Source organism: Passer domesticus, chromosome 2 (assembly GCF_036417665.1).
Source record: "Passer domesticus isolate bPasDom1 chromosome 2, bPasDom1.hap1, whole genome shotgun sequence".
Lineage (NCBI taxonomy): Eukaryota > Metazoa > Chordata > Aves > Passeriformes > Passeridae > Passer > Passer domesticus.
Window position 1 is genome coordinate 75,921,469 of NC_087475.1, and position 18,396 is coordinate 75,939,864.

The 18,396-nt window shown below is 36.6% G+C and overlaps 1 long non-coding RNA gene across 5 annotated transcripts in view; it reads right to left on the reverse strand.

The window, feature by feature from the left end:
* LOC135294300 (uncharacterized) overlaps positions 1–18,396 on the reverse strand; it is a 34,031-nt gene that overhangs the window by 11,799 nt on the left and 3,836 nt on the right. For 3 of the 5 annotated variants that reach the window (XR_010356422.1, XR_010356421.1, XR_010356425.1), the window contains 2 exons: positions 15,537–15,659; positions 7,665–7,756 (listed from right to left, as the gene is read on the reverse strand). This is a non-coding gene — a long non-coding RNA (uncharacterized LOC135294300). The remainder of the gene's footprint in view (positions 1–7,664; positions 7,757–15,536; positions 15,660–18,396) is intronic. The other 2 variants (XR_010356424.1, XR_010356423.1) reach the window with 1 other exon arrangement.

The window sequence follows — 18,396 nt, forward strand, 5'->3', positions numbered from 1 at the left end:
TTTCCAGTGATTTGCTGAAAATTAAGAAAAACATTGCCTTGAAATCTATCAGGGAATGGAATATTTTCTGGTACCTTTAGATTCTCTGGAATTACTGCTTTCACTTTACCTGCCATAGTGCCTGAAATCAAAACTTTTTACTAGCACCAGGGGAAAAAGTAAAGGCACACTGTGTTATTTAAATATCAGTAAGATCAGTGCAAGGCTCACAGGTTGGCTGCAAGTGTGAGTTTAATGAATTCAAGTTCAGGCAGATAGTGGATTTATGGATGTAAAAGAGACAGTCATTGTGTCTCAAGGATTGCCACAAGCCAGGAGGGCTTATGAAATACTTATGACATGCTGATTGAAGGTGGAGAAAACAGATGATAAAATAAATATGGGCTCTGATTGCAAAGTCCTGACTAATGAAACCATTGCAGCTCTGTCATCCTACAGTGAAGCTAAAATCAGATGTGAGCTAAGTGCTGAAGGTGTTTACAGAAACTTGCTGCTCCTGATTGCTGTTCTTATGGGTGCTGCCCCATTAAAATATGTTTAATTCAAAGATTCTGCAGCACAGTGTCTGAATAAGGAACAACTATTTCAGCAATCTCTATAAACAGAGAAAAAAGTTATTGTTACATCAAAAATATTGTCTTCTCTTACAGAAATGTTTGCTTTGTTCTGTTTTGCTCAAATTGATCACATATTTTAGAATGTAAAGAATTTTCCCTAATCACAGAACACTGATATAAAACTTGACCAAGTAGAAGACAATAAGTTATATAAATGGAAAAGAAGCCCTTTCTGCAATTTGGTAGATTTTTAAGTATAATATCAGCCTTGTTCATTTGCAGAGATGTGTAAAAAGACTGGAATTTCTGTACCGTTAAACTATATAAAATCAGATAATTGTAGTATGATAGATCATAGTATAATACACACTGCCATGTTGTTCTATAAGGCAGAACCATTTTTAGATGCAAGACTGATTAAAATAATTTTTGGAGGAAAAATTTTAATTAATTATTTTTTCTGTTTCAGCTTTCCCACAAAAATGATTGAAAATTTGTTTACTCATGCTTTTAATGATGTTTGAAGTTCTCTACAATTTGTCCAAGTCCTACTTGAAAAATATCTTCCATATTACATTAATATCTAGTAATTACATTTCTGCAGCTCTGCTTACATTCAGTAATTCATTGTTTCTATGTCTGTGTATCACGTTCCTGTCAATTCTTTGTTGCCTTATTATTTACCACATGTGTAGCTATCATGGCTCCTTTTCAGAAGAACTGAATCTCAGAGCACTACCCTCATTAACCTATGGGAGTTACATTTCTTACTTCTATATTCATGTCCTTTCATATAATTCATGATTCCACTTTGCCAAATGATCCAGTCAGTCTAACATAGTCCTATAGCTAGCTGTGACTCCAACACAGATTAAAGTTATTAGAAAGTTTTACAAGTAACAATTATGTATCTATAGCTGGTCTTTCACTACTGATTTATTGCAATTTTACAATTATATTTAATTTCTGCATATGTCATATAAATGATAAAGCAAATCACATAAAAATAATAGCAATATCTAAAAAATTAAATTAAGGAATCATAGAGTACTTTAAGTCAGAATGGACCTCTAGAGGCCATTTGATCTTTTTCTTTTCCCAGAGTAAGGCCATATGAGACAAATTTCCTCAGGGGAATGCTCTATAAGAAAATTCATAGTTTCTCTGGGCAAGTTGTTCTGGTATTTCACTAAAAGTAGTGAAATACTTCTGAGAAGATTTCTCCCAATATTTTATAGATATTTTCTTTTTGTAATTTTTTTCTACTTACTGTACATTAATGAGAATAATCCCGTTCTCATTAGGCATCTAAGGACAGCATCAGTTATAACAAATATCAGACAACCAAAATATCAAATTTATATAATATGTAATCCTCTAAGTAATTTAATATGTAAGCAAAAGTACTATCATATAGTCTGGTGCTTCCATTTTGATGCTCAAATTTTCTAGAGGACAAAATCAAATGCTAGAGAACCTAACCACATCTAAACTTGACATCTCATTAAAATATTCTGTATCTCTCACAAGTTTAATTGCCATTAAGTCCTTTTGTTTTGTATAGTATTTGCTGCTAAATTTTAATTTCAGAGGCAAATAAATTTTCCTTTAGCCCTAGTTCTGTGATTTCATAACAGAATTTCATAATATCCCTTGCATGAGAGACATTAAAATTCAGGATTTGGGTAGTCACACAGCAGGATATCTGTGGAAATCTGATGCATTAGATGACCTGCTGGAATTTAAGGTACTGTCTACGGCCTATAAAACTGTACATGGCTTGGAACCAATTCACTTGAGAGATTATCTCTTTCTCACTGCCACTGATGTGTGTGGCAGCAATGTTTTACCTGTTTTCCACTTTTTACAAAGGAAAAGTATGCACCCATCTGAACATTGCCTGCAGCATTTCCTGCATGCTCAGATTTCTTTCTGTAACAGCCTCATTTTTACTCTGGAGAAAACTGAATGTAGTTACGACGTACACAGAGAGAATAGGTGTTTGCCTGATTTGGGAACTGATTTTAATGATGATGAGATGTAATTTAGTCATATTTAGTGTATAATTAAATATTAGCCCACCTAGAGCCTTTTATAATGCCTTTATTATATTAAACTGAAATGAATAAAAAGCATAATCAGTACCATTACTAATTTGCTGGTGATTTATTGAGGTAACAGCTTTGCAACACCACAGGTGCACACACACTGCAGGGAACTCTGTAGTTCAGGTCTGGGAGTCCTGATTAGATTGAGAAATACGCTGTACAGTTGTGCCCACCTTGACTGTGCCTGTGGTGCTAAAGAAGGACAGCTGGGGACTGATAACTGCAATGGCCAAGTGTGGTGCCTAGCTTGTGTCCATAAAAATAAGACCCTAGTTTTGAAGCAGTAAAAGCTGGGTCATCCAAATCAAGAGAGCGACTTAGCAGTTTAACTGGCTGATGAGAGTGTGTTCTTTAAATTCAGTCACTGGCCCTTTTTTGTTTAACAGTATAGGTATATTCCTCTGGAGATATTAAAACCTTGATTAAGTAAATCCACAAGGAATCTGATGCACTGGATCTACTCTGAGAAAACCTGGATTAGGTGGTCTATAGCAGTCCTTTATAGTTTAAACCATTCTAAGCTTCTATGAATATTATTTCTAGTGATAACTTTGTCCTATCTAGACTAGCCAGTCATATGCTGGGTGGGTGTCAGGGTCAATCAGAACAGAATACTCTGTACTCACCTAAAATCCTCTTAATCTGCCTGTTGGGAATGATGCTCACCCATTGTAGGCTCTGTGCCTTGCTTGAGAACTGTTCTGTGATTCTGTGGAAGACACTGGACTAGATCAAAACCAGCCTTCCAGGAGCCATGTGAATGATTTCACTGGGTAATGATCAAGTTTCAGTACATGGGCATGTTCCTTAGCCTTTTTTACTTGATTTGTACTGAAATACCACTGAAAGCAGCTTAGTCAGTTCAGACAAGTGTTACAGACCTGGGCAGGCTTCTTGCCAGCTGTTGTATGGTTGGTCTTTTCCCTTTTGTGAGCTCTCCCATTGTCTTGAAGTCAGGTGAACTCACAGTCCATACTGTGAAAACTAACCCAGACCAAGACCTGTGATTATCTGCAGTGATACTGTTGTTTTAACACACTGGTGTGGTTTTGGGCTGGGCCACCTCACACAACGCAAAGCCAAGGGGCCACTTTGGATAACACTAGCCAAGGTCTGCTCCTGATGGGCAGTAAGTAAAACACCAACTTACTCAGAGGACAGGAGAGACTTCAATCATGAAAGCCTCTGTCTTCTGCTACTTGCCTTCAGAATGGCCCCAGCCTATTCTGTTTACTAACATAAATGTAGTTCTAATATAATTAACTTAGAAACATTCAACAAGATGCGCACTCATGAAGTTTCTCTTCATTGAGAATTTTGTAATGCAGATAGAGGGGCTGAGTTTTACTAAAGTTTGGTATTTCTTGGGATGATTAGTACAAGAGCTGTATGGTGAACAAGGGGAGATTGAACCTTGCAAAGATGAATAGCTCAAAATACATCTCATAATAGCTCATTATCTAAAAGATAACAACGTATTTCCAAACTTGTAGTATTCCAAAACAATGTACACTGGCTGCTTTTGAGATGCCTCTTTCCCTAAAACACACTTTTCCTTAATTTTCTTACACTGTAGGCTTGATGTCTTGTAAAATAACTGATGCCAATTCTGCAACAAACCTCATTGCTCCTTTAAATCCTCTCCAAAGCTGTAATGGGTTATCTAGGTCTTTTCTTTTGGACTTCCTGATTAAACCTTTTATTTTCAACCTTGAAATTACTTTCAACTGTTCAGAACACTGTTCAGAAACAGAAATATTTTGGCTTGCCCAACAATATTTTTATATTTTTTTGACCAAACAGTGAGAGATTATTACAAGGTTAAAGTGTTATGTGCCTTAAAATTTTCAAAAACCTTCAGCTGCAGAATCTTGAATTATGTTTTCTGTCCTCCTAAACATGCTGTTTGGAACCCAAGAATAGCAGCAGTACATTTTGTTCCACTTGGCAGCTGGGTGAACAACATGAACAGAGAGCAGACACTAAAAGGGAACTCAAGACCAAAAATAGGCTTTTTAATTTTTCCTTAGTTATTTGCTGCCAGATGGTTTCCAGTAGTATTCTTCAAGTGTTTCCTCTGATATTACAGGGAAGTAAGAATTTGAAGTGCCCTTAGACCAATCTTTGTGCAGTGGATTGATGTGTTCAAATAGCAGGTATGACACATTCAAATAACTCTGAAAATGTGTTTACAGGAATCAACAGTTTTGCTGGGTATTCATCGTAACAGTTATGATCATTTTGATGTTTATTTCTTATCCCTTTTTTCATTTTTGGAAGGGAGTTTATGAAAGACAATGAACAGGTTTAAGTTATTGGTGTGAATATTCAGCTAAAAAGTATTTTGCAGAGAAAGTGGTGCAAGAAAAACCATATTTGCTTTCTTATATTTTCATTTAGTTAGACATGGTAAGCCATCTGTAATAAAAACTAGCAAGACACTGATTGCTGATCACAGCTGAATTCAAGTCTGCATTATTTATGGAAAACCAAAATGCCAAAATGCAACTCAACCAATGAAGTTCCAAACTTCAGATTATTCACTTGCCAAATATACTTCAATAGTAGATTTCTACAGAGCTAATTGAACCTTCCTAATGTTGATGTGAGTTATGACAGTACCAAGCATTTTCTTAACATTAAAACTGAGTGGAGTGATATCTGTAGAAACATAACTCCTGAACTGTAATAACTTGGCATCAATGATAATGACATTTCAAGACAGGAATTGTAATGCTGGTGGAAAAATGCAGAAATAATTTAATTTAAATGCACTTCTTCAGTAGGATGGGATTATTAAGCCCTTCTGCATAATGATATTAAATTAATTGAAAATATTTGTTCTTTCCTTACAGTTCACTGCATTTATACTTAATAGATAATATGCTTTGAACTACAACAAAGTTATTTTTCAAAAGACTTGATAGGGTATTAAAGCACTGTCATATCTGAGGGCAGCAAGTTTTAAAACATATAGTATGTCTCCAAGTATTAATAAAACCCAGCAATACTTCAAAGTTTTCAAGGAAATCATAGAATAGTTTGGGTTGGAACGGATCTTTAAAAAGCATACAGCCCAACCCCCTCACTATCAGCTGGGTCAGGTTGATCACAAAGCCCCATCCAATCTGACCTTGAATGTTTTCAGGGACAGAGTATCCATTACTTCTCAGGGTAACCTTTTCCAGTGTCTCACCAACTACATTGTAAAAATATATTTCCATATCTAGTCAGAATCTACCCTCTTTTCATCTGAAGCCATTACCTCATGTTCTGTCAGAGCAAGCTCTCCTAAAAAAATCCCGTCCCCATTTATCTTGTAGCCCATTAGGTACCCTATCTTGTACCTTTTAGGTACTGAAAGGTTGTTGGGAGGGCTTCCCCAAACTTGTCTTCTCCAGGCTGAACAGCCTCAGCTCTTCCAGCTTTTTGCCTTGGGTGTCTCAGTGTTCTGGCCATCTTTGTGGACCTTCTCAGGACTTGCTCCAGGAAGTCTGCTCCCTTGACCAGCTGGCCATTCTTCTTTTGGTGGAGCTGGCTTTCTTGGCACCAGTGCACATCCCCAGTTCATGTCCAGAACCCCAGGCCCTCCTTGTCAGGGCTGCTCTCAGTCCCTTTATCTCTTTCTCATTTTGTATGAATACTATATGAATTACCCCAAACTACATGCAAGACCTTGCACTTGGCCTTGTTGAACACCATGAGATCCTCATGAGACCACCTTTCGAACTTATCCAACTCCCTCTGAATGGCATCCATCCTTTGGCCATGTAAACCACATTACTCAGCTTGGTGTCATCTGCAAATTTGCAGTGTGCACTTTCACTATGCCATTGATGAATGAGCAAAAAGCCACAGCAGTCAAATGAAACCAACAGTGACTGGAAAATAGGACACACTGCACCCATTTTCCCAAAGAATAGGAAGGAGGACCCTGTGAACTATCTGCCTTGTTCATGGAAACATCATGGAACCGTTTCTCCTACAAGATGTGCTAAGGCACGTGGAGGATAGGCAGGAAATTCAACCCAACATGGCTCCATGAGGCAAATCTTGCCTGACATATGTATAAGAGCCATCATATTATTCCTTGAGTCCCTTGCCAAGGCCAGTTCCAGTCCCACCTTGACCTTCCTGATCCCATTCCTACACAACTGCTGTGTCCCTATACTCTTCCTATGACACTTGTCCCCATTTCCTCTGCCTGTGTATTTCTTTGTCTCCCTTAGGTTTGACTAGAAGGGTGCTCAGATTGCCTCTTCTTGCCAGTCTTATCTTCCTTTCCTGATTTAGTAGCAATCAGGAGATCTGGAGATCACAAGCTCTTAGCCAGTCTGGAAGATGTCCTTAAAGATCTCCCACTCTATTCTGTGCCCTTGTCCCTGAGGGCAGTTTCCCAGGGGGTCCTCTTGACCAACTTTGCAAAGAGCTGGAGTTCTGCTTTCCTAAAATTCAGGGTCCTTTATTCTTCACCTGACCCATATCCCTCAGGACTGACTCCACAATTGCCTAAGATACGAAGATATTTAAAACACAGTAAGACAGATGAAATGCAAACATGTGCCTACAAAATTAGAAGAATTTTTTTAGAAAAGAAGGTAGATGAGCCACAGTTATGAGATTTTTATAGATTAAAGAAGGGACATAGTAGTTTACAATGTATGTGAATAACCAATAGCATTCAGACTCTAATCAGGTGAACTGCAAATAATTTTGTGGCTCAAAGTTTACATCCTAGACTAATAGAAACAGGTTTTGATGAGAATCTTCTGTTAATTGCAGGTATTTTAATCTTCAGTTTCTTGGAAATCAAGTTTGTTTGAGAACAAAGAATTTTGATTGTGTTTAGTTGTTATGATTAATACCTTTGATTAATACAATTGACATAGATGGTCTCATTTTCTCGAATCCTAGACAGTAAAATTTTGCTCCATTAGGTACAACTAAATAAAACTATAGCAAAATTAGATATTTCCTTATGAATACCTACAGTACCTACCTTTTACCCCTCAGAACAAAAGTTTGCTTTCGGTAAGAGCACTGATATTCTCCTGTTTGCAGAGGTGCATCAGTTCAACATATGAGACAAACCTGAAATGAGACAGTACAATGTGAAAAGACATGCTTTTCAGTTTTCACAGCACTGCAGTAAGTGCAGTTTTCAGCTACATCAAAGCAGTAAATCTTGAGGCCAGAAGCAGAAATCAAATAGTGCCATACTAGCTTAAAGAAGTAATTGCATACATGCTAGTAGACTGACCTTAACATAAAAAATTTGTTTGGTTGTAATACTAAAGTAATTAGAAAATTCTTAAATTTGAGAGTGTGAGATTGACTTTCCAGATATGCAGTTTCCTCCAGTTGTCTGGGAAAAGATGATACCTAACCTCCTGCTGCTGAGATCAGCTGGCTTCTCAGCATTGAATTCAATAAAGAGTGGAGTTTGATCTCTGCTTTGTGCAGTATTACAGTTGCACATTCTATGAAGAATTGGCAACTAAAGGTCTTGGTGATTTGAAATAACATGTGGCATTTGAATTACTGCTTTCTAGTGCCTTCAACCAGTACCAGTCTTTATAAGGTGAAATATCTAGATTTAAGAAATAAAGTTATAAAGTTTTTATTAAGGAGTAAAATCAAAAATTCCCTCTAAGAAACACCAGTCTCACAGACTTTAATTCCTTATTTACATTTCAGTGATACAGTGCTAAAGCTGTCTGGTAATCAAATGACCATTCAGCTATAAATGAGACAGAAGGCATAATGCATTTTTAAAAGAGACTAAAATGCATTTTCTCAAAGAACATTCTCTATCTTTTAATTGAAATTAGGCCATGATTTCCCCATTTTGCTATCAGCTAATATAAGCAGCAACTATGAGTCAGTGAGCTACATAATGTGAGCAGGCATAAGTTCATCTAACTAAATTATTTGAACTTAAGACTCTAAGAAGAGAAAGCTCTACAAAACTTCACTCAAGCACATGGTAATGTAAATGTAGAAGGGCATTAACCTGTCGTCTCCTCATGCCTCTGATGGCAATTCTGACTCTTGTTAAAGTCTTACAAATTTTTGCCAACAGCTTTTCAAGTGTTTTGGGGTTTAAAAATACAAATTAACGAGAAAACCATTCTTTATTCTTGCTTTGTATCAATATACAGTACAGTCAGGGCAAATTGCTGCCATCCTGAAACACACACTTATCTGGCCTGTGTAAGCTTTTCTACTCTTCCTTCCCCCTTCTGATTTTCTAGCATTTTCCATAATAGTAATAGCCAAAATGTTCAAGATTGATGTATTGAGTTACATATGCATTTAAATAGCATGCAAGTGTCAGACAATTTATAATTTTCTTCCTCTCATTCTTCCTCTTGCTGTCTATTAAAACAAGACATATAATAAATTTAAATTCTTATAGAAGAGCAGCAATGAAATTATTTAGCAGGCCAGTAGCACTTAGCTATGGATCATTTTTGCAGAACAAGATCTGATAACAATGCTATTTTAAAATATCTAAAAAAAAATGATAGAACTAAGCAAATTATTAAGCTTTGAGATTGACTGTCATTAATAAGATGAAAGATTGGTTAAGAAACATAATCAAAGACATTGATTAAAATAGTTATTATTTTAATATATTTAAAAATATTTTAAATGGATTCAGGATTTTGTGTTATTTTTTCTCCAACAATTTGTCAGACAGAAACTTCATATCAAATACAGGTATTGATTCACAGATCTTGATAAATCCAGTGTCTTCTCTCCACACACCCCCTATCAAACTTCATCACTGTACTCTGTTGTGAAAGTTGATTAATTGGTTGGGATCTGGCTTACACCAGAAAACCAGGAAAAACTTGTTAACTAAATTTAATAAAATAATAACAACTTAAATTAGTAAGAAATTTAAAAAAAATAACATTTAGTACAAAGCCTCTGCAATCTCTCACAGATTCAAATTCTTTTATGTGTGTAAGTTAAGAAAAGTGAAGCTTATTAAATCATCCACTCTAGAATATTTAATTTATAGAAATATTATCTAATAATCTAAATACAAACTTCTAAAAATTCCATCTTTCCAGGACCAACAAGATGAAGCATCTTTTGATTTTTGCATCTCTTTATTTATATGTTTATTATGTCAACTATTAATATGCAAACTATTATAGAAATAATGTTAACAAAATAATATTCCTCTGTGTATATACCAAAACATAGAAAATTATTATTCAAAGACCAAGAAAAAAAACATTTAAAAGTGTTAATAAAATTCAAAAGGAAAATATAAATAAAGAGCAGAAAATTAGTATGGGAGGAGAAAAAATATTGAGACTGGTCTTACTAGCAAAAATGCTTTTTTTGAATCCCTTGTTAATGTCCATTCTCACAATGTCCACTATAAGAATAGATTTATAGCCTTTGGGGGAAGTATAATCACCTTTTTTAATAAATAAACATCATATTTTGAGTTAAATTTTTACACAGCAACCCACGTTTTTTGGAAAATATCTAGCAAAATCTAGTGGCTTCCTAGTATAATACATTTGCAACAGTGAGTAAAGGTATACAAGTCTATATTTCTTCAAATTGAATATGCTTCCCAAGGCAAAACCAGTGGAGAGGCTGTTTGTCAAGAATCCTCCTATAAAGTGAAGTTCAGATGTCTCCATTTGGGCCATGATCCCATGTTTTTAAGGCTTTTCTAATGGTGGAAATGTCAATACATAATCTTAATTCTGACAGGAAAAGCAACACAGGTATGCATCGCAAATCCTGGCTAGATGGTGACAGACAGTGGTGAGACAGCCCTGCTCCCGAGCCCCCAAAATCCCCGCTACCAGTGGAGGTTCGGCACAGAAACAAACCGGCAGCACCACGGGTCTGGGGTGGAACTGGAGTAACTTTACTCGGTGACAAAACTCCCTGTCCCCAGGGTCCCAGGACCCTGAACTGAGGGCAGACAATAACATAAATGGAGGCAGGTCTCAAGGGAGGATACAATCTTTAACTAATCAGGAGAACTAGGAGTGAAAACCGAGGTGGGGAATACAATGCATAAACCAATAAAAAATTTCAAGGGAGGAGAACAGCTTCAGTGAACTAAGAGGGTTTGGAAAAGTACAAAACTGGCAGGGAAGTTTCTAGGGCGAAGGCAGGTTCAGGGAGATATTGACATTTAATGAAAGTTCTGGGGAAAGGGCAGGGACAAAAAGGACAGCATAAGTAAACTACAAAATTACAAATCAAACAGTCAGCATACTAATAAAAAACCCCCACACCACTACAGGAATGTTTTGATTTTAAGTTTAATTCCTAACACTAACACAGTATCGTGGCACCAGGCTGGGGAGCACCATATGGGATGGCATCATTCACCCTGGGGTAGCTGTGCTGCTGTGGACAGAGGAGCACATCATCAGAAAGTGTAAAACAGGAATTGGGAGGAAGTGGCCCACTAGATGTACTGCTGGTCTGTGAGAGGGCAGATACAGCTTCTTGTTCATGCTCTCAGTTCCTCTCAGTAGTGGTCTTTTGAATATTTTGAATATTTCTATCCTATGTTTCCACTGTAATTGATGCTAACCAGAAGAACACAGTGAGGAGGCACGATAAGCTCCTGAGCAAGAAGCTGGACAGAGTGCAGACATCATTGTCACAAAACTGCATCCAAAGTAGAGGTATTTTAATAATTACTACCCTGGACTTAAGGTCCTACATTTTATGCTCATCCCATTTGCTGAGCTAAAGCCTTCCCTCTGGATCTTAATCTCTGTAATAATATATCCCATCTCTGTGAAAGGCAAGGAACATCTTTTCCTTGAAGCTTTTAAATCCTTTGAAGAAAATTCAACTGAGTACAAAGGGATCCAGACTGAAGAAACCTTGAATGCTAATAGTACTAGTTGTATTGTTTACTTTCAGTAGGTTGATATAATATTATTATGCAAAACATGAGCTAAAGAAGAAAGAACAAAGGAATACATAAACCAAGAGCAGAACTGTGAAAAATCTTGTTAATTTTAAATTAGTTGAATGTTTCAGCTTCAGCATTATTTTTTTAGAAGACTTGGAGAATGAGTAAACAAAGATTTTTCAATCATATGATTCTGTCAGGTAGAGTTTGATGACTTTTTAAATTGCATGTCTCCCTCCATCTCAAAGGAGAAAATGACAGCTAAAGTTTGTTTTCATCAACCAAAATGTGTTTTTTCCCCCACAGCATTAACTGCATGGCATCTACAGTACTGACAACATCCTATTTGAATACCCAGCATTTCAGTGCCAAAAGAAAATTAATATGTCTTATTAAGAAAATCCCCAAAGTTCTCTTCAGCAATGAGGTACTACAATCACGGATGCTGTAATTATGCAAATAATAAATTATATTTAGTATTGCCCAAGTGCCACTAAGATATTATATCTGCATGCTTGTAGATCTATCTTCAAACATATCTGCATGCAACTCATTCATAATCAGAATATGTATTTGATCAGTTGAAGTGCATTTTTGGAAGGCAAATGCCTTGTTTATTGGTAATGAAATGAAGGCCTCAGAGTAGCTAATAAAGACCTAGATAGTTTAAAGCTTTTTTTATACATCCATGTGCCCTTAAAACTCCTGATGAACTGTGTGGTCCAGATGATCAGACAGTGTCACACAGGCATTGACTCACACTACTTGTGATTCTTCCCACATGCTTGATTTGCTCCTGTATTAACCCTTCTCACAGCCCCAGACCTATGGGAATTACATCTTCCACTAACATCTTATTGTGAGATATGAAATGAATGTCTTTTTGCCCTGTAGATGAAATTTTGAACCTCACCTGCAATAACATTTGAGAAATGCTTTAGACAACCTAGTATTACATACTACATCCTAGGCTGTGGACAAATAATACATGATTCAGTCGTAAATTAGAATATTTAAATGTACTATTTAAATATAACTGTAACTGTCTGCATAGTAGTATTGGGCTTGTGTGGACAAAAGGTTCTGGTATCAGGGGATCAGTAGAGATACCCTCTGTGAGAAGCTGCTCCTGTGTCCAACTGAGCCACTGCCAGCTGGCTCCAAGACAGATCCTTCACTGGCCGAGGCTGAGCCCATCAGCAATGGTGGGAGCAACACTGGGGTAATAGATTTATGAAAGGAAAAAAATACTGCACAACAGCAGGTGGGAGAGAGCAGTGAGAATGTGTGAGAGAAACAACCCTGCAGGCACCAGTGTCACTGAAGAAGGAGGGGGAGTAGGTGCTCCAGGCACTGGAGCAGAGATTTTCCTGCAGCATGGGGTGCAGACCATGGAGAGGCAGCTGTGCCCCTGCAGCCCATGAGGGAGCAGAGATCCACCTGCAATCTCTGGAGGACTCCACACTGAAGCAGGTGGATGTACCCTGCAGAAAGCTATGACCCTGTGGGAAGCTCAGGCTGAAGCAGGCTGGAGCAGGACAGGTGGACCCAAGCAGAGAGGAGTGCATTCTGGAGCAGGTTTTCTGGCAGGTTCTGGGATCCCATGGTGGGGGACCCGTGCTGGAGAAGATTTTCCTGAGGGACTGCACTGCATGAAAGTCCCCATGCTGAAGCAGTTTATGAAGAACTGCAGCCTGTGGGAAGGAATCACACCAGAGAAATTCGTGGAGGACTGTCTCATGTGGGAAGGATCCCCTGCTGGAGCAGAGGAAGAGGGTGAGGTGGAAGCAGCAGCAAAGTCTCATGAACTGGCTATGAGTCCTATCCCCTATGTCCTTGCACAGCTTATGGTAAGAGGTAGTACAGTCAGCAATAAAGGAAGTTGAGCTTGGGAAGATGGGAGTGTGGAGGAAAGGGGTTTTAAAACTTGTTCTATTTTTCTCATTATCTTACTCTAATTTACTGGCAATGTTTAACTAACTTTCCTTATTCAAGTCTGTTTTGTTTGTGTCTGTAATTGCTGAGTGACCTGCCTATATTTATGTTGTCCCCATGAACTTTTGATTGCATTTTCTCCCCCTGTCCTGTTGAGGAAAAGGAGTGATGGAGAAGCTTGGTATGCGCTCAGCAGCCAGCCAAGGTCAACCCCTGTCTCTTCCATAGTATTCTATATTGCAGCAAATGTTTTGCATTGAGATTTCTGATAGAGAGTATGATCATAATTTTCCCCATCAATTTTAATTTTAATATTAATTTTAATGCTAATTTTAATGTTAATTTTAATGTTAATTACAGTATTGGGAGTATGAGACTCTAAAAATAACAATAATTATTTTTGTCTCCATAGTTATTTTTGTCTTTTATCATGCTTTTTCTCTGTGAAATGCTTCCTTTTGCTATGAACAACTTGCCTTCTCTCTTCTACTAATCAACCATTTTATCATGTATGTTGGACCACTAGACAGATCCTTCAAACTAGTCTGTGGGACACAAGTAGATTAGCGTGCATTTACTTGATCGTATTCTTGGTACCCACAAAGTAATAACTTCTTTAAGGATTGCAGCTATCCTAATGACCAAGTGACATTAAAGTCTTCAGACTGTATCTGGATAGAAAATACATGGAACACAATATTTTCTGAGAAACAGAGACACTAAATTCACATTTTTGTTAACTGTGGAAAGTAACACCAATGACTACTAAGTTGAAGGGTAAAAAAAGGAATACCAATTCTGTAGGATAGTATCCTATTTTCAGTGGTTTCTCTGAGTTGACCCAGTGAAAATATGTTCTATGCAAGACCATGTCCTGTGAAACAGCAAGGTTCTGTGCCTTGAATGTTCTTTTTCAAAACAGAAATCATTTATAACAGGGGAAAAAAAGTTATTACTGTTATGAGCAACCTTGTTTAATACTAACCACTTTAAGACCCACACGGAAGAGGAAAACATTAATTTTTCTTCTCATGTATCCCAAGCATTAATGTATAGCTTCACGACACTTAATCTTCCCCTTTTTTGCTCCTGTCAGTCCTGCAACCTTTTTTAGGGAAAGATGTATTGCAACATCAGTCAGGAAAAATGAGTAAGTCATTTCTTTTCCATGCAAGAGGAATGAGCAATCTGTCTGGATAGGCTCTGGAAACAAAGATGAATAATGAAATGAATAGTTAGTTCACTAAAAAGTGCAGTGTTGAGGTCATTGAAATGTCACTTTTTCTTGAAATGACTTTTTAATAAAGATTGTTTTGAAAAGCCCAGATTTTGATCTTGATCTTTTTAAAACAGCATTTTTCAGCTTTTCATTTTAAGATTTAATTTCAGGATTTGTCAGTTCTGGTTAAGAATGTGAGAACTGATTATAAAAAAAATAACTCTTCACATTAAATTAATTGTTTTTTTCCTAAATTATTTAAGAAATCAACACAAAGTTTTAATAATGGCATAAAGTTCAAGTGAATGTATCTCAAGCAAAAGTATGTGTAAATATTATCTCACCAAGAAATATTGTAATACAGTTAAATGTATAGTACATGCAAAAGTTTTCATTTCTCTAAAATGCTGACAACAGAGGAAAATAATGAACAGAGTAGACAAATACATGTAAACAGATAACAATGTAAAATATATTGGTTCTATCTTACTAACTTTCTCATCTAGTTTTTATAAAAAAATATGTTAATGTACAGAAAAATGGAGCAGATAATAACCATTAATTCAGCAGAAAATTATAATGTCAGTACAATAATATCTATAGTAATAAAATCTTAGAGAAAAAATTCTTGTTTTCCTGTATATTGACTTCAGAATCATTGATAAAGGCTAGAAATGCTGCTGTGTGCATGAAAATTTGGCTGATATTTCAGAAATCTGCTGGGAGGATTTCCTTGGAGTGTTAAAATCACTAGGTTTAAATCCATTTAATAAGGGTGAACCAGCACGTCAATGCATTGTTACCTTTTTTCTTGAATCCAGGACAAGGTGGAAGTAAATGGTCTTTCTGGCCTTGAAAGTAGCCTTCTAACTATTAAAAGAGAAGATGGAGTAGTCTGATGTCAGCCAAAGAAAGCCAAAGCAGAACTGAGAGAAGGAGATAAATGGTTAAGCAAGTCTAGAAATTATGACTTAAAATTAAAAATACATTGGAGCTGCAAATGGAAACACACTGGAGTTGTTTTCTTTTTTAATATTAACAGCAAAATAATTTCTCTAAATTATTACTGACTGTTTTCTTTAAATATAACATTGAAAGTGAGCAAATACTAGAGTAGTTCTCTCTTTTTTTGGGGGGGTTTTAAAGGTACTAAGAATTGATTCAAGCCTAAAATTAATGATGATTATTGTGAGCCTTCATGATTTTACTATGCTTCTGTGAATACCAATAACACATTCTCTGGTGCATACCAGGAGCTAGTTTCACAGGCATACAGATAATTATAGGCTTCGTCAACTGGTAAATAGAAACTAAAGAGAAAAATGTGAATAATTATTGGGAACTACTTAACACTTACTAGCTCCTTAAAAAACACAGCTGTCTAAAGTCTTCTGTATTATTTAAAATTATTTGCAGAGAATGAACATCTGTACATATATTCCAATCAAAACACTCAATTGTTTCCTCTCGTAATATTGTTCCCTCTCGTACTCCAATCTAATTTTTTCAATCTTCAACTTTTACAGTTTCAGCTTCACATTTTCTGCTGGAATGGAAAGCCCACTGTTCTGGGTCTCCTCCCACAGAGAATGTGATCTAATTACCCATTCATGTTGTTCTTGTTGCATTGAGCACCTCAAGTTTTTCCTTCTAAGAGTTTGTCCAACCCTTTAATAAAACTTGTTGCACTTCTCTGCGTCCTCCACCAACTTCTGAGAAATGTCATTCCCTTGGCCACCAGCAGAATTAACACATGCAGGGATAACATAACTGCTTAGGCTGTGCCACCAGAGTGGACACAGATCTTTCAGAACATCATCCATCAGTATTTTAAGTCTTTTCAAGCATCACTGATTTCCCATGAAAATCTTATGTGTGTGGCTATGAGAGATATTCCAATATTTGGCCACATTGAAACTCAAACCTACACACATGTATATGTGCACATTGAGTTGACCAGTTTTTTTGTTATCTGCATCTGTCTGACTTCCTCCTAGCCAAATGCTCCTCTTTGATGCTATCTGTGGATGGCAAAATCCCCCTTTTTTAACTGACAATGATTTTGTTTTTTCAACAACCACTGACAACATCTTTAAATTATAGTCTGATTACTTTTTTTCCTTCCTAGATTTCTACTAATGACCTAATTGATGAGTTATTAAAAGCTAAAAATAATTTTGACATACAGATCAATTTTTTAATATGCTGTTTAACTAGTGGTGAATGATAATTGGTAAGCAGCACATTAATTTTGTGCTGGTCAAGTTCCATAACCCTAAGGTGCGATGTAGAATGCATTACAAAATTCTAATGCATTATCAGTTGTGCATCTGCCAGATAAACTATTTTCACATAAAAGTGAAGTGAAGCTGTTTTGGAATACCTATTCCTCAAAACTATGTGGGAAGTAACATTTATGGCATTAACATCTTATTAAGAGCCAGATGCTCAGTTTGTGAAGCAGCACAACAATCATTACAATTTTCAAATTAACTAGGAGTTGGGAGCTCATCTTTGGAAGTCTTTGCTGCTGGTGTATGTGAGGCTAGATTAGATGACTGCAGTTACTTTCCATTTGCTTAAAAGAATCAGGTTAAGAAGAGCTGCTTAGATGGAAGAATCCATGAAACAGTTTCAAAATATCTGAGTAGACAGCAAAATGCCCCCACACCAGGACGCACTGAGCATAAAAACTATCACTATGGTTCAAATCAATAGCTAGTGATCACGGGGAAAAGACTCTTTCAGGTAACGGAGTTAAAAAAAAAACAAACAAAAAAACATTCCAGATGATTTTTAATGGGTCTTGTAGCATGATTTTACCATACATTAAATTTGTTTTCATACATTAAATGTGTTACAGTAAAATTAAGTGATGCTTATTAAGAAGCACAGGAGGGGGCTGAAAAGTGGTGTGCCATGACTCCTTCTCCAGATTTTCCCATGGCAGGATATGCTGAATACAGGCCTAAAACAAGATAGTAGGTAATTACAGTTTTTTGTAATTACAGATCTCCTGGCTAAATTCAACTCTGTGGGTGTGATTGAAAACCAATTTTTTAAATTTCTGGTTGAGAGCAGCAGTGTTGCAGGCAGCCGGACAGCTCTGGGCTCTGTCTGTTTTACTCATCAATGTCAGTCAAGGCCAAGCACTGGACTTGCACAAGCTGCAAGGACTTGTGTGTACTGCCCAGTTGTGCTTTGGCAGCTGTGTCCCAGTGACACTTTCCAATGTTTTGGGCTGGAACACTTGGCCAAAATGGTTTTGTAGTGATAAAGTCATAGAGGTTTTTTCCCACATATTTTTGCATTCCATCAGCAGTCAGAGTGATTTCCATGCATTTGCCCATTTGATGCATTGCAATGCAGTGCTCTGCTACTCTTTGGTCCAAATAAATTAGACAATTGCTCTATTACATTGGTGAATATTAGACCTATAATTTTAATTCAAAATTATTTTTTCCCAATAACAAGCGTCTTCTGTGTACTGTGTAACCTAAAATCAACAGGCTTTCTGCTCAAACCATTCAAAACTTTGATTCCATCAACAATTTAAACATACCCTTTAATCCATTTTTAAAGTTAAGTTATACTTTTTGAACACAGTTATGGCTTAAAGTTGTTTTTTACCTTGATTGCATTGTCAAGACAGGAAAATTCATT